Genomic DNA, 12,661 nt, shown 5'->3' on the forward strand with positions numbered 1-12,661 from the left:
TGTCAGCCAGCAATCACTCACGATTCCCTTGCCCTCGTTAAGGGTCTTGTGAGCCGTGACGGTGACAGGAATGCCAACAAAAGTTTCAGTGTTCAAAAGGTTGGTTGATTGCTGTCTCTTGCCATACTCAATTAACAGCGCACCAGAATGTACTCTTTTAATGTTCTTCACATCGCCGGCAATGCCTTGGATACCCTTAGACACAGCAAAAGGATTTAATTTTAATGGTGTATTATCTTTGGTCTCAATGACAACAAAACGTGGCCAGTAATCAGTTGGTTTGGGCAGTCTGAGTTCGTTGTCAACAGGGTCATTGTCAAGAGGACGTTTGTTTTTTTTGGTTGGGGTTTCATAAGCCATGGTTAGTGTTAAGATTTCATCATCCGAGCTCCCCACCCATCACGGAGTATCACAAGGACAATGCTACAAACAAGTGGATCCCTGACTTGCAGCACCAGGGAGATCCGGATGATATACTCAAGCAGAAAAATTAAAGAATTAATTATTCTACCAGATTGGCCCATGGGCATAGGACTCTAGGCATATTGAACAATTGGTGAAATTTTTAACCAATACATATTCGGTGAAATAGTGTTACCAGTACCCAAAACAGGATAGTAGTATACACAATGGGGCTACGGGACCAGGTCTTCCCAAGGGCTCAATTTTTAAAAAGAAGCCCCATTGTGTATACTACTACTGAGTTGCATGCAAAATTTGACGAAAATCGGTGGAATAGTTTTTGAAATATTTGACTTTAAAGTGAGCATGGGGTCGGTCGGGAAAAATCAAGGCCTTTGATTCACACACACACACCACACACACACACACACACAATGATGACAGTTATCATACAGTGGGCGATCGAAAGGGACTGTGTCATGAGTTACGATCATCAACTCCTGTCTGACGATTGCTCTCGGCGGCCCGTCTTTCAAGTAGTACAAGTTCGGTTCGCCATCTTTGATGTCGACCAGGTCGACGTTATACGTTTTCATGGACCATATCGGATCAGTGGCGCGTTTTCTGCTGTCTGTCTCGTATTCGCCAGGCTCGTACAAGTATCTAACACTGACCCGATCTGGTAATGTTTTCTCCATTTTATCGCGACGTGCTGCTGCTGATTTGGTGTTGTTAACAGATTTCATTTTAATGGCTTCGACAGGTCTCTTGCCCATGAGTCTGGTGACTTCGTTGTTGATGGCATCCACCACTCGCGGTATGCGTACGACCCATTCCGTGTTTTTGTTTCCGGGATCAATTAAATCCTGCAAGTATTGGCGTTCGGCTAAGGTGCGATTGAATCTCTCCACGATGGCTTGGCTATGGTGAGCTCCCACTATACCTCGTCTCACTTGGACTTTGTGTTTGTTCAGCAGCTGCGACACGGCTCCCATGAACTCGCGTCCGGTATCGATTTGCAATACAGTAGGCCATGTCAAGCGACTGCATTTGTAGATGCGTTCTAAGGCTTTGGCGACTTCGTTCGAATCTTTGGTCATCAACGGTTCAGCTTCCTTGTAGTGACTGGCGACGTCGACAGCTGTCAGAGCATACTTGTAGGTTTTACATCTCACCCTGTCGTGAGGGAGAAACAGAGGTCGTCTTGGTGCACGCAATTCGGCGTTGAATAGTCGAATTTTCTTCTCAGGATGTACTCAGGCGCCGATAGGTAGACTTGCCAGATAGCTTGTATTTTGGCCAGGTTTTGGCTTTCTCTTCTGAAACTCGAGCTGCTTTGGCGAGTTTCGGGAGGGTGTCCGCGCCTTTCCAGTACCCACGTGGGCTGTAATAAATTTTCTTCATTATGTATGTATTGCCTGCGTGTTACTTATTTAATATGTGCGTGTGTTCGTACACGTAAGTGGTGACTCCATCGATGGCGATCCATCTTTTCGAGTCCATGGGAGACAGCGACGTTTTGTTGATTCTCAGTCCTTATATCCTGTGTCCGTTGCTTCTCAGCATGTTCATCTGGTGTTTGAGCGTTTTATTCTTGAACAGCGCTTCTTGAATCTGACGTGTTTGATGTGTTTTTTCACCACGTGTTTTTTCACGCCTTTCGCCTTTCGGATTTCGTTGTCGTCTGCTTTCTTGATGGAATACATTTTGGGTCTCAAGCAGACGTACTCGGCGATCGGCGTGCCAGCGCATTCGTCCTTCATCTTGCCGAGTACTTTTTGTTGACTTGACTGTGTATAGGGTGATCTTTGTGGTAGTCGCTGGTGTCGTACAGGTGCATGTTTTTCTTCATGTCCTCGTACACGTCCTCGGTGTGAATTTCCATCAGCAGGGAATCCGTGTCCATATACAGGACTTCACAATTGTCGCTGTACTGTTTTCTCATTTGGTTGTAGTAGAAATCGTACATCAAGAATTTGGATAACTCGAGGATGACCATCCCCATGATAACGGGTCGATTGAATCTGATGTGGGTTTTGTTCATGTGCAGCGCTGCCAAATCGTCGTCGAATATTTTGCTTCGGTTGAACGCTGGGCTGGCTATGTGTTTCTTGAGTTTTTCTTCCTCGCTGGATCACTTTCACGCGTTTTCTCAAATTTTCTTTGGTTTTGCCAAACACCGAGTTGTTCATGCTCTTGTAGAAGTTTTTCTCTAAGTCGCTTGTGGCTTTTTTTTTCGTGTAATTCCGCCGGATATTCCAAGTCCACTTCGAATATGTATCCTAACTCGAAGTCTTCTGGAATATTCAGATGGTATTCATGTTGGTATCGGACGGGTCGTCCACCCATTTGAATACCCCCAGTGGGGAGATACTGACTCATGGCCCAGGTTGTTGGTGTCGAGATAGAGGATGTGTTTGGTCGGTTTGCTCGAGTCGTAGCCTTTCATGTATTGGTTGTTGGCTTTCATGTATCGTTTGGATGCCATCAAAATCCAGCCTCGCAAGCCTTTCTCAATGAACAGGTGCATGTCGTAATCCGTTAACAATTCCAATTCAACTTCGGTCTTTGTCAACAAGGCGTCCCAAGAGAGACCCGGGGAGGAGATATACCACGCCGGATCCAGGCCGTACTGTTTCGAGCATGTTTTTCTGAATATTTCGAACAAGTCGGCCAGCAGAATGTCGCTTTTCAAGTACAGGTTGTGGTAATCGCCCATCGTTTTGCAGTGGAATGCGTTCCTCACTTTTGCGTGTGCACGTAATCTTCTTCGGAGATGTGGGTATCGGTCAAACTGCTGTAAAAACATTTGCGAGGAGGTAGGGACGTCCCGTCGAAATTTGGAACAGTCGTCCATGTATTCATAGGGGTAGATGCTCTTCCTCAGCAGCAGAGGTCGAGTCTCAGCATTGGCGTATCTGTTGGTGATGTGGAAGTCATCCAGGTTGTTGGCTTTGACCAAATTATCTAGAGACGATGACAGGAACTGAAAACTGTTGATAAATCTCAGACCGTCTAAGGAGAACGACATGTATTTTTCAATGTTGTTGGGGATGTATGCTATTTTACCATTGACCTTCACGATGGCTTGCATGATCAGGTGGGAATCGTAGCTGCGAAGGTTGTGAAACACGATGGGGATTTTGAATGTTTTGGGATTGATTTTGAGCTTCAAGTTGTCAGCTTTGTGGGCAGCGCCTCAGTACTTACCGGTGATGTGACAATGATCTCGAATGGTATCGTCATCTTTAAGACGTCCCTGGTACAAGTGGCAATATATAGCTCGTGTATGAAGGAACCTGTCCCACCGTGTCATACACATTCGACAAAGCTTCCCTGATTTTTCTCTCTTCTAGTCACAAACACGCGAAAAATCGTTCGGCTGCGTCGGGACCTCGGTAGACCATGACTTCTTACCCGAACCCGCAGGCTTTATGTTCTTGCATTTTATACGTGAAACTTTTTTCTGGGGACGGAGCAACGCCGGTGTTGACGTTTTTGATGAGGGCTTTGAAGTCGGCGTAGATGATGTAGCGACGGGCATTTGATGTTTGTGGTGACGAATTTTAAAGTGTTTTTCTCTTTGTTGGGCATGTCGATTCGGACGGCCGTCTGTCCCACGCCTCGACAATCCTCCCGGTGCGCGGATCGGCTCGTGTGTCGCCGTGCAGACACGTTTCTTTTTCTTAATCTTCGATTGATCGTACAACAGTCTGTTGAAATATTTTATCAACGTGTAGTGATACTTGTTGCCTTGCTGGAACATGAATATATTGAACGTCTTGCGGTGTTTGTTTGTGAGGGATCTGATCCTGTGCACGATCGTTTTATTCCCTTCGTGTCCAAAGATATTGATGGCTATGTCGTTCTGTTTTTCGATTTTGGTGACCTGGGAGATGGGGACGGGTTTGTCTATGTCGTCCTAGTTGATCCCATCGTCTTCAGGATAGCTCGAAAGTCTGTCTGAATGTGCTTTGGCTGGAAACTTTGCGGATCTGATCGCAACCCTCATGCAATCATCGCCTTTGTTTTTGACGTTGATCATGGCTTGCTTTTTCTTGTAGTACGGTGGCAAGTCTAGGTACGACCCTCCTTTGAACTATATGTAGTTCGCTATGTGTAGGTAGACTGTGTCGATCATGTCTACAACACAGGCCGAGCCAATGTGCGTGTAGCGTTCCAGCGATTCTCGTATTTTTGCAAACGAGGTGTCGATGGACGCGTCGATGGATTCGGGATGAGTCGCGACTTCTTGCATGCCTCTGAAGTAAGGCTGGACGTGATCGGTGGTGCCGTCCGTCTGCTGTTTTTCCAGCGACATTTTCACAGTGATTGAAAATTTGAGGCTTCCCAGATCATTCAGTTCCTCGTTGACTTTGTCGGGGATCAGGGATTTGATGTCATGGACATCCATGTTTTTGTCGACGTCCATCCTCCAGCCTCTCAGATAATTCCTTATGGCGTGCTTCGTCTGCGCGAACTGTAGTTCGACGGGTTTGTGTTCCTCCAGCAGTTCGAGGAGCTCGGCTTTCCTCATGCGCGAATAACCTCTGAGCCCATGTTCTTTTCCTCGGAGCTTGAGTTGTTTCACCGTGGGTTCGTCTTTCATGCCAAGCAATTTCAGCGGCACAGCTTTTTCAAACGGGAGTAACCGATCACTCCGCATTCTTTGGCAATCCTTTTCAGTTCTCGAACAGTTGGCATTGTTGCTATATCCAGATGCGAATTCAAACCTCTAATAGGTTTTTTTTAACATGTGAAGTCAAATCTCTAATAGTTTTTTTCGCTATGTTCAGATGCGAAGTCAAATCTGTAATAGGTTTGTTTTATTTTTTATGTTCAGATGCGAAGTCAAAACTCTAATAGGTTGTTCGCTAACTCTGTCAGCCTTCTCACATATTTATTCTGAGCAGTCGGTACCACGTCCGCTCTGTGGGCTTTGCAACGACGATAATGGCATTTCACGCCCACGCTGCACATTTCGCACGTATAATTCACGAAACCCTTTCGTATGGACATCATGTGTATGCCGCAATATTCGGTGGTGCATTTCTTGCCGCAGGTTTCTTTTTTTCCTAGCAGCACGTACTTGCAGTTATACAGTGCACGCCTTCCCTTCTTTATGTATACACACATAACTATATTTTAGTCTAATTGTTTTGCGATCAACACTGTCGCCGCTAGACCCAGCGCCACGAAAATCAGTTCCCAGTCTTTCTGATTCGGGGAGGGCGTATAAAACTGCAAGAGGGTAGGGAGTTTGAGAGGTTCGAGTCGTTTGCCTGTGAGCAGGTAGTATTCTCGCGTGGCATCGTCGACGTTCTTGAACTTTTGAAAGCCGTGGTTTTCGCGCCAGAGTTGGTCGTTGATGAACTGTATTCTCTGCACACGTTTTGGGGTGTACTCAGCTTGAGCAGTTTCTCCAAGGCCCAACCGCTTCCACTTCGGCCGCGTTCGACGTTCGTAACTTGGAGAAGAGATAATTGCTACCTGAAAATGCGAGGGCGTTGACTAATGCACCACCGACCATCATGCCGATCGTAGCCATTTCTTTTTTTTATAAATATTATAATATTACTTCAAATTATTTTCCGTATAATTCCTTATTTCACAAGAATGTCTTTGGTGGCCACCGCCATCCCTTAGTCCATGACGAGCATGCCCATGTCCTGCACGTTGAAATCGAGTTTAATCGTAGGCTGTTTGAGAACCATTTTCATAAAGCGAGCGTAACCTATGGTTAGTTCAGCGACCACAGCGGCGTGATATGCATCGTTGACGAATGTTTTTCCTGCAGACGACATCGTGGGTGTATAGATAATATATATATATATATATATATATATATATATTATAACATAACATGCAGATTTATTTCTAATTGCGTCGTCTGCTGCTGTTGCGATTGTTGCTTGTTATTATTATATAGCAGCATAACCACGACGACGATGACCACGCTTAATCCCGTTGCTGCGGCAACAATCCATGGAGTATAATTATTTTTTTGCATCCATGTTGTTGTATATTATTATCATTATTATTTTTACCATCTTTAAATCGACAATCCTTTGCAGTGATGATCTCCGCGGTCACCGGAGCTAAAACCATGCCGTATCTGTGGTACAGCACGCAGCTGACGGCGCACAAAGCATGGTCGATGAACGGATCTTTCTCGAGATCTTCCCACAGGTAAAGTCGACATTTCTGGCGGAATGGGAAGGAAGTACGCCCTAAGCCGGCGTAGACTTGCGTTATGACAGACCCTATGGTTTTCATCATTTCGGCTGCGAGTCAGCTCGCGTACAGATTGTCGATTTCTTCGGCTGGCATTTTGTGAATTTTTTTTTCGGGAGTGTGGTTGCTCTCACCACCCAAGTATTGTTTGGCTTTGCCGCTGACCTCTAGTGCCACCAGTCTCTCTCGCTTGTCGTTTTTATTATTATTATCATCGTCATCCAACATTTGTTTGAGCAGTTCGTCGCACTCCATCTTATAATGTAACAAGCGATTTTTAAGTCTAATAAAATAAAATGCGTGGCCGCGAAACACAGTGAGATGAAAGTCAAGTTGCACACAACCAGAATTTCGAAAATTTGCAAGAATGTTGCTTGAATTTTGCTAGAATTTTGCTTTAAAAGAAGCTAGCAGACTTTATAAGCAACAGGTTGGCTGGTTTTCAATAGGAGTTTGGCGTTTTTCATTTCGGCAAGCTGTTTCTTCAGTCGTTCTCGTTCTTGTTTGGTCGGGATCACGTCGTTTTCTCGCAAGCAGTCCTCGAACGAATCCCTGTCCTTGCAGTGAAACAGGGTGACCCATCGCGTCTGTTCCCGTAAGTCTTTCAGCACCGAGTTGAATTTCTGCGTCAGAACCCAAACGCTGTGGTTCATGTGTCAACTCTAGAAGGCCAGGTACGACAGTGCGTCTCGTTTTTTAACCATCTCCTTGTTGGCGCTGCAGTCATCCAGGAGGAACAGCGTCGATTCTCCTTCCAGCTTGTCATGGTAAGCACGCAACCAGTCCTGCAGACGAATTCCCGGAACGATTTTGTGCACGTCCGGGTCCGTCATCACCCACGTTGAATGACGATGTGGTCGAACATGTCGCAATAGTATCTTTCCAGCATGTCCAGCATGAATGCAGTCTTGCCGCACCCTGTCTCACCGCACACGATGGCGATGGCGCAGTGGGGACCACGAGGTAAATCAACAAATGGCTTGCACGAATCTTCCATTGTCTATTATTGAGTTGCGCGTCCATAATATTGAGTTGATATCGTCCCACTGCTGGTAAGCTCGCATGCCTTGACTGAACAGCTGGTTAGGCACGCCCTCGACGGTCACTTCCACTTTCGTGATCTTGGGATTCCAAGTGAGTTCGCTGTCTCTTCAAAACGGCTCGTATTCCGCCACGGGAATGATCAAGATGCCTTTCATCGATCGAGGCGGCTTGTTCAGGTTGATGTTTCACAATGTGTTGCTCTTGTCCTTGACGATCGTCTGGTGTCGCAGCACTCGGTCGTACAGGATGGACAGCTTTCCCGAGAACTGGGTGCGAATCTGCCGGGCCAGTTCCATGCTCGTGACCATGTTGAACTCCAGCGAGATGTTGTAGCTGGGATCGGTGTTGTCCGGCATTAAGATACCTTTGCCGTAGTCGTTGAACGTTTAACTTTTCCCACACGTAGGTCATTTGATTGGTTGTTATCACGACAAATTCCTTGATCGCGTTCTTCCTAGGTTCTCCAGAGGTCCATGTAACAGTAAAACACGTCGCTGTCGTCGATGCTCAGCACATCATTCCCGCTTATTTTGATGGTGGTTTTCTTGACGATGGCATGACCCAGGTTGTTGAAGATCGTGCGTTTGTCGTCTGCAGACTCCAACGTGATGTGAAAAGCCAGTCGAGTCGTGCCGGGGACGATGACGTCATTCGCGCACAGGTTGGGGGATCGAACCAGCAGCGTTTGGTTTTGATCGATCGTGCTCGGATTGGTGGTGATGGTCACCGACTGATGCATGGCTTGGACACCGAGTGGCTCTCTCGATTTTCAGAAAGGATCTAGCTTCCGTCCGTAATGCGACATTGTTTATATTAAAATTATGTATATTATATGTTTAATATAAAAATAATGGCTGACTATATTCCCATGGACGATTTAGACGTACACCAGCTGAAAGACGACAACGATGCTATGGACACCTCATTCATGGGGGATACCGTAGGCAACAGGCTTTTAAAGCAGGCCGTGGACGAATATTACGATGCTTTAAAGCGTGAAAACTTACGTGGAACCATTGGGTCGAGACTATCCGAAGTTCAAAAGCGACATCGTAGGGACGCTGCGATTGAAAGGTCATCCGTATGTCGATCTCATGAACAAACACATGAGAAAATGGCTTGCCCTGTCGACGCTAGCCAGTCGCCGTGGCGGTAGTGAACTGATACGCGACGAATTAAACCTCTCGAATACGGCTGCCCACGACCCAAACAACTTCTGCTGAAGGTCGTCCGAGATCTGCAAAACGTACGGACCGAACTCGGTGATGCTGCTGATTCTATAAAAGTGCACCAATGCGCCAAAGAAGCATCAGACGAAATCGAAAAAATATTGGTCACATACTCGAACGAACCCTTGCCCGGTTTCGAATTTCCTCTTAGGGAACTTTGAGGTCTAGACGAAGCCTTGAAAAACGTGCACGGAGAACTCATGAACAACATGGGTAAACTGAACGAAATCGACGAGCACATCGCTCGCGAAAAAAGAAATCTCAGGATCGTGGACGACGACAACTAAGCCATGGAAACAATCATCTAGAAAAGATTGCACGACCTGGAAGATGAGAGACAGACCAGATTTGAAGCCGCTTCCTCCAACCGGGAAGCCCTCTGATTGCAAATCAGCTGCGTGCGCGAAACCATCGACCGAGTCTTAAACGAGGACACCATGTTGGCCGACAGGATCCGAATTCTGTTCCGGGAACAAGGGATAACCATGGCCAGCATTCTCATGGCTTTGGCCTTCATCATATTGACCCTGGTTGTGTCGCTGATGGGCGGTGGTGGTACACCAACACCAAGCCAACACCAACAAGCCCATCATCAGGCGATGTCAGAGACTGGATAAAAGAACATTTGCAATCTCTCGGCAAAGGCCTGGCTAAACTGGCCGGCAAAGCTGCCGAAGCGCTGCCTGGCATCTTGGGCAGCATTGTTTCCTGGTTGTTCTTGTCGAAAACTGTCATGGGGCTCGGTCAAAACCTGTGGGCTTTTGTCGTCGCCGTGGCGGGTCTGGTGTATGTCGCGGGTAAGGAATTTTTAACCAAATGAGACAAAGTCCAACCGCGATCCTGCCGACCACCAGAGCGCTTTTGCGATCGACGTGCCACTGATTGTTTGCCTGCAAGTGCGGGGCCAGCAGCTGCTGCTGTTGTTGTGGTGCTACTTCTACTTCCGGTGTTGGTGCCACGATGCCCATTTCGTACTGTGGCACGACTCGACTCGTGTTATTGACGTCCTGGTTCAGGCCCAACTTTTGATCAGCAGTCGCGATGAAGATTTCGTTGTTGCAGCCCACCACTCTGTTCACCCTCAGTCGCATGTCGCGCCGAACACATAGTCGACTTTCGACCGGGCGTATTCCAGCGTGTTTTCATAGCGTTCGATGGAACTTCGGTAGATCGACCGGTCAAGCAATGGCATCCTGGACGTTAGCCACGAACTGTTTATGTGTGCCATAAGCATGTCCCTTCACGACCCTCGATGATGGAACACCCACGGCCCACACGAATCGAATCGAATCGTTCAATCGGCAATAGTAAACCCTTTCAAAGTGTCCCGCATGAACATTTTCCAATCATCCGCGTGTTCCTGCTCAAACCTCTAAACGCGGTAATCCTTGCTGTCGTCGAAAGCCATTTAATCGTCGTTCCACTCGTTCGTCTTGACGAAATGATGACTTGTAAACCAATCTTTCACTAGCTGTTTGCTGGCTTCCACGAGAGATATGTTGTGAACGATGGGAATGCCCAAACCATGCTTCGGACCGGCCAATGCCAATCAACCGTCTTCGGATCTAGTTCAAATGGATTGTTCATGGCATTTAACATTTGGTCCTGTGGAATCGGGTCGCTGATTTCTTTCAGGATACGTCTGATCTGGTAGTACACGTGAAACGAGAGCACGGACCGACTCAGCGCATCACGACAAGTGTTATTCAACATCACGCCTCACCTGGTCTTTGCTCACCACACGGTGAAATTGAATTGATTCTGCCAGAACTGCATCGGGTTGTGGAACCGAGCATGTACCGTTTTCACATTCGAGACCAAAACCCATCATTTTTAAACATGTCGATGAACCGAACCATGAAATGTAAACCATCCTTTGCATCGACCACAATACTCGGCTGCGTGAGATAGGTAGCACTTATATTATCACTTTTAGAATATAACACTCCCGGTTTGTACATATTTGAATTGTTATATAGTATACATATCTCCTTTTTCAATATGTACGTGACACTTCCGGGAATAACGAGCGGTGAGTCTGTTTAACAAATGCACGCGATCGATAACACGTCTGGTCAGCTCGACATCGCCCTCTGTGATATCTCCTACTACCTGCGATGGTACCAACATCAGCAGCAAAAACAACAGGCTGTTCATCAATAACCCCCGCAACCAAATAACGGATGGATACTACAGCATGTGCTCACTCAACGAAAAAAATCTTCAAACCCGTGGGAGCCGAACTCAAAATGAACGAGTCGAACGGCACCATCATGTTATCCAACAACGGAAAAAACGACTTGAGACTCAATAAGCTGTTAGCTAAAACGCTCGGGTTTACGTTTTCGAACGACATACCACAGGAAACAACCGTGACAGGCACAAAATTACCTGATCTCGTTCCATATCGCCAACTGTGCATTCATCTCGATAAGCTGAGCACGACCGACAACGTTCAAAAAGAATGACCATCCACACTACTGAGGGCCGTGCCTATGAAAACGGAAAAGTACAACGACGGCAGAACCGAATCGTTTTCGCGGCATTACAAGAAATTAACCCGAGGCAACATCACGGAATTGAAAATATCGGTTTTAGACGTTAAACACTATCCCGTAAGTATAGGATATCTCAGCACGACGCTGCACATACGACAATGACGTAGTCTCGTGGTCCAGGAACACGCGTTAGAAAATGCGCCAACATAGCGTTCTCCGACCTCGGGGACACGCGCTGATTCGACAAACCCGGCAAACTGTATGCATTGCAACTGAAAAACAGCATTTACAAATGCGTCGAACTGCCACCCTCTACTGCCGCTGGTGGTAAAACAACGACCTAGACTATTTTGTCGATACCGAAGGAGCGGTCAACCACACATGTTACGACCTGATACGCAATGACGAGGACGAATGGACAATAACCCCAGTGTGTTTTGAAAACGGCTTTAAATTGTCCGAGTAAAAAACTAATTGATAAACTTCTGTAGAAAATATAAGCCACATAAGAACCCAGAGCTATTTTGAAATGGCACTCTCATCAAAGTTGTCAAGGTGGCCAAGTTCTTGGGTCTAATTTTCGACTCCCATTTAACTTTTCTTCAACATATCAAATACCTAAAAAATAAATGCCTGAAGGCACTGACTTGTTGAAAGTCGTTTCCAATTCAAATTGGAGAGGAGATCATGCTACCCTCCTGCACATACATGGATCATTGGACCGTTCCAAACTTGATTTGGGGCGGTGGGGTAGCCTAGTGGGTAACGCGTTCGCTCGTCACGCCGAAGGCCCGGGTTCGATTCCCCATATGGGTAAATGTATGAAGCCCATTTCTGGTGTCCCCCGCCGTGATATTGCTGGAATATTGCTAAAAGCGGCGTAAAATCAAACTCAACTCAACTCAACTCTCACTCCAAACTTGATTATGGCTCCATCGTATATGGCGGAGCCTGCAAAAGCAACCTAAAACTATTAAATTCAGTCCACCACCAAGGTCTAAGACTTAGTCTTGGGTCCTTTAGGAACAGTCTCTATGTCGTGGCAGAAGAGCCATCTCTTACACAACGCCATATAAAAAATCTCTTCAATATATTAAAAAAAATTCTAAACTGCATTTAACTGTGTCTTTAAAGCTATTGATGAGGATTTGCACAAGTCTGCTCTTGACCCAGATATTTTAGGGATTTAAACTTCTTTATTCTTTCTCACCCAAGGTTTCGGGATCATTACAGATCGTCGACATTATGACGTCA

The sequence above is a fragment of the Haliotis rubra genome, unplaced genomic scaffold, assembly GCF_003918875.1.
Source record: "Haliotis rubra isolate DU_JTF1 unplaced genomic scaffold, ASM391887v1 Scf12, whole genome shotgun sequence".
NCBI lineage: Eukaryota > Metazoa > Mollusca > Gastropoda > Lepetellida > Haliotidae > Haliotis > Haliotis rubra.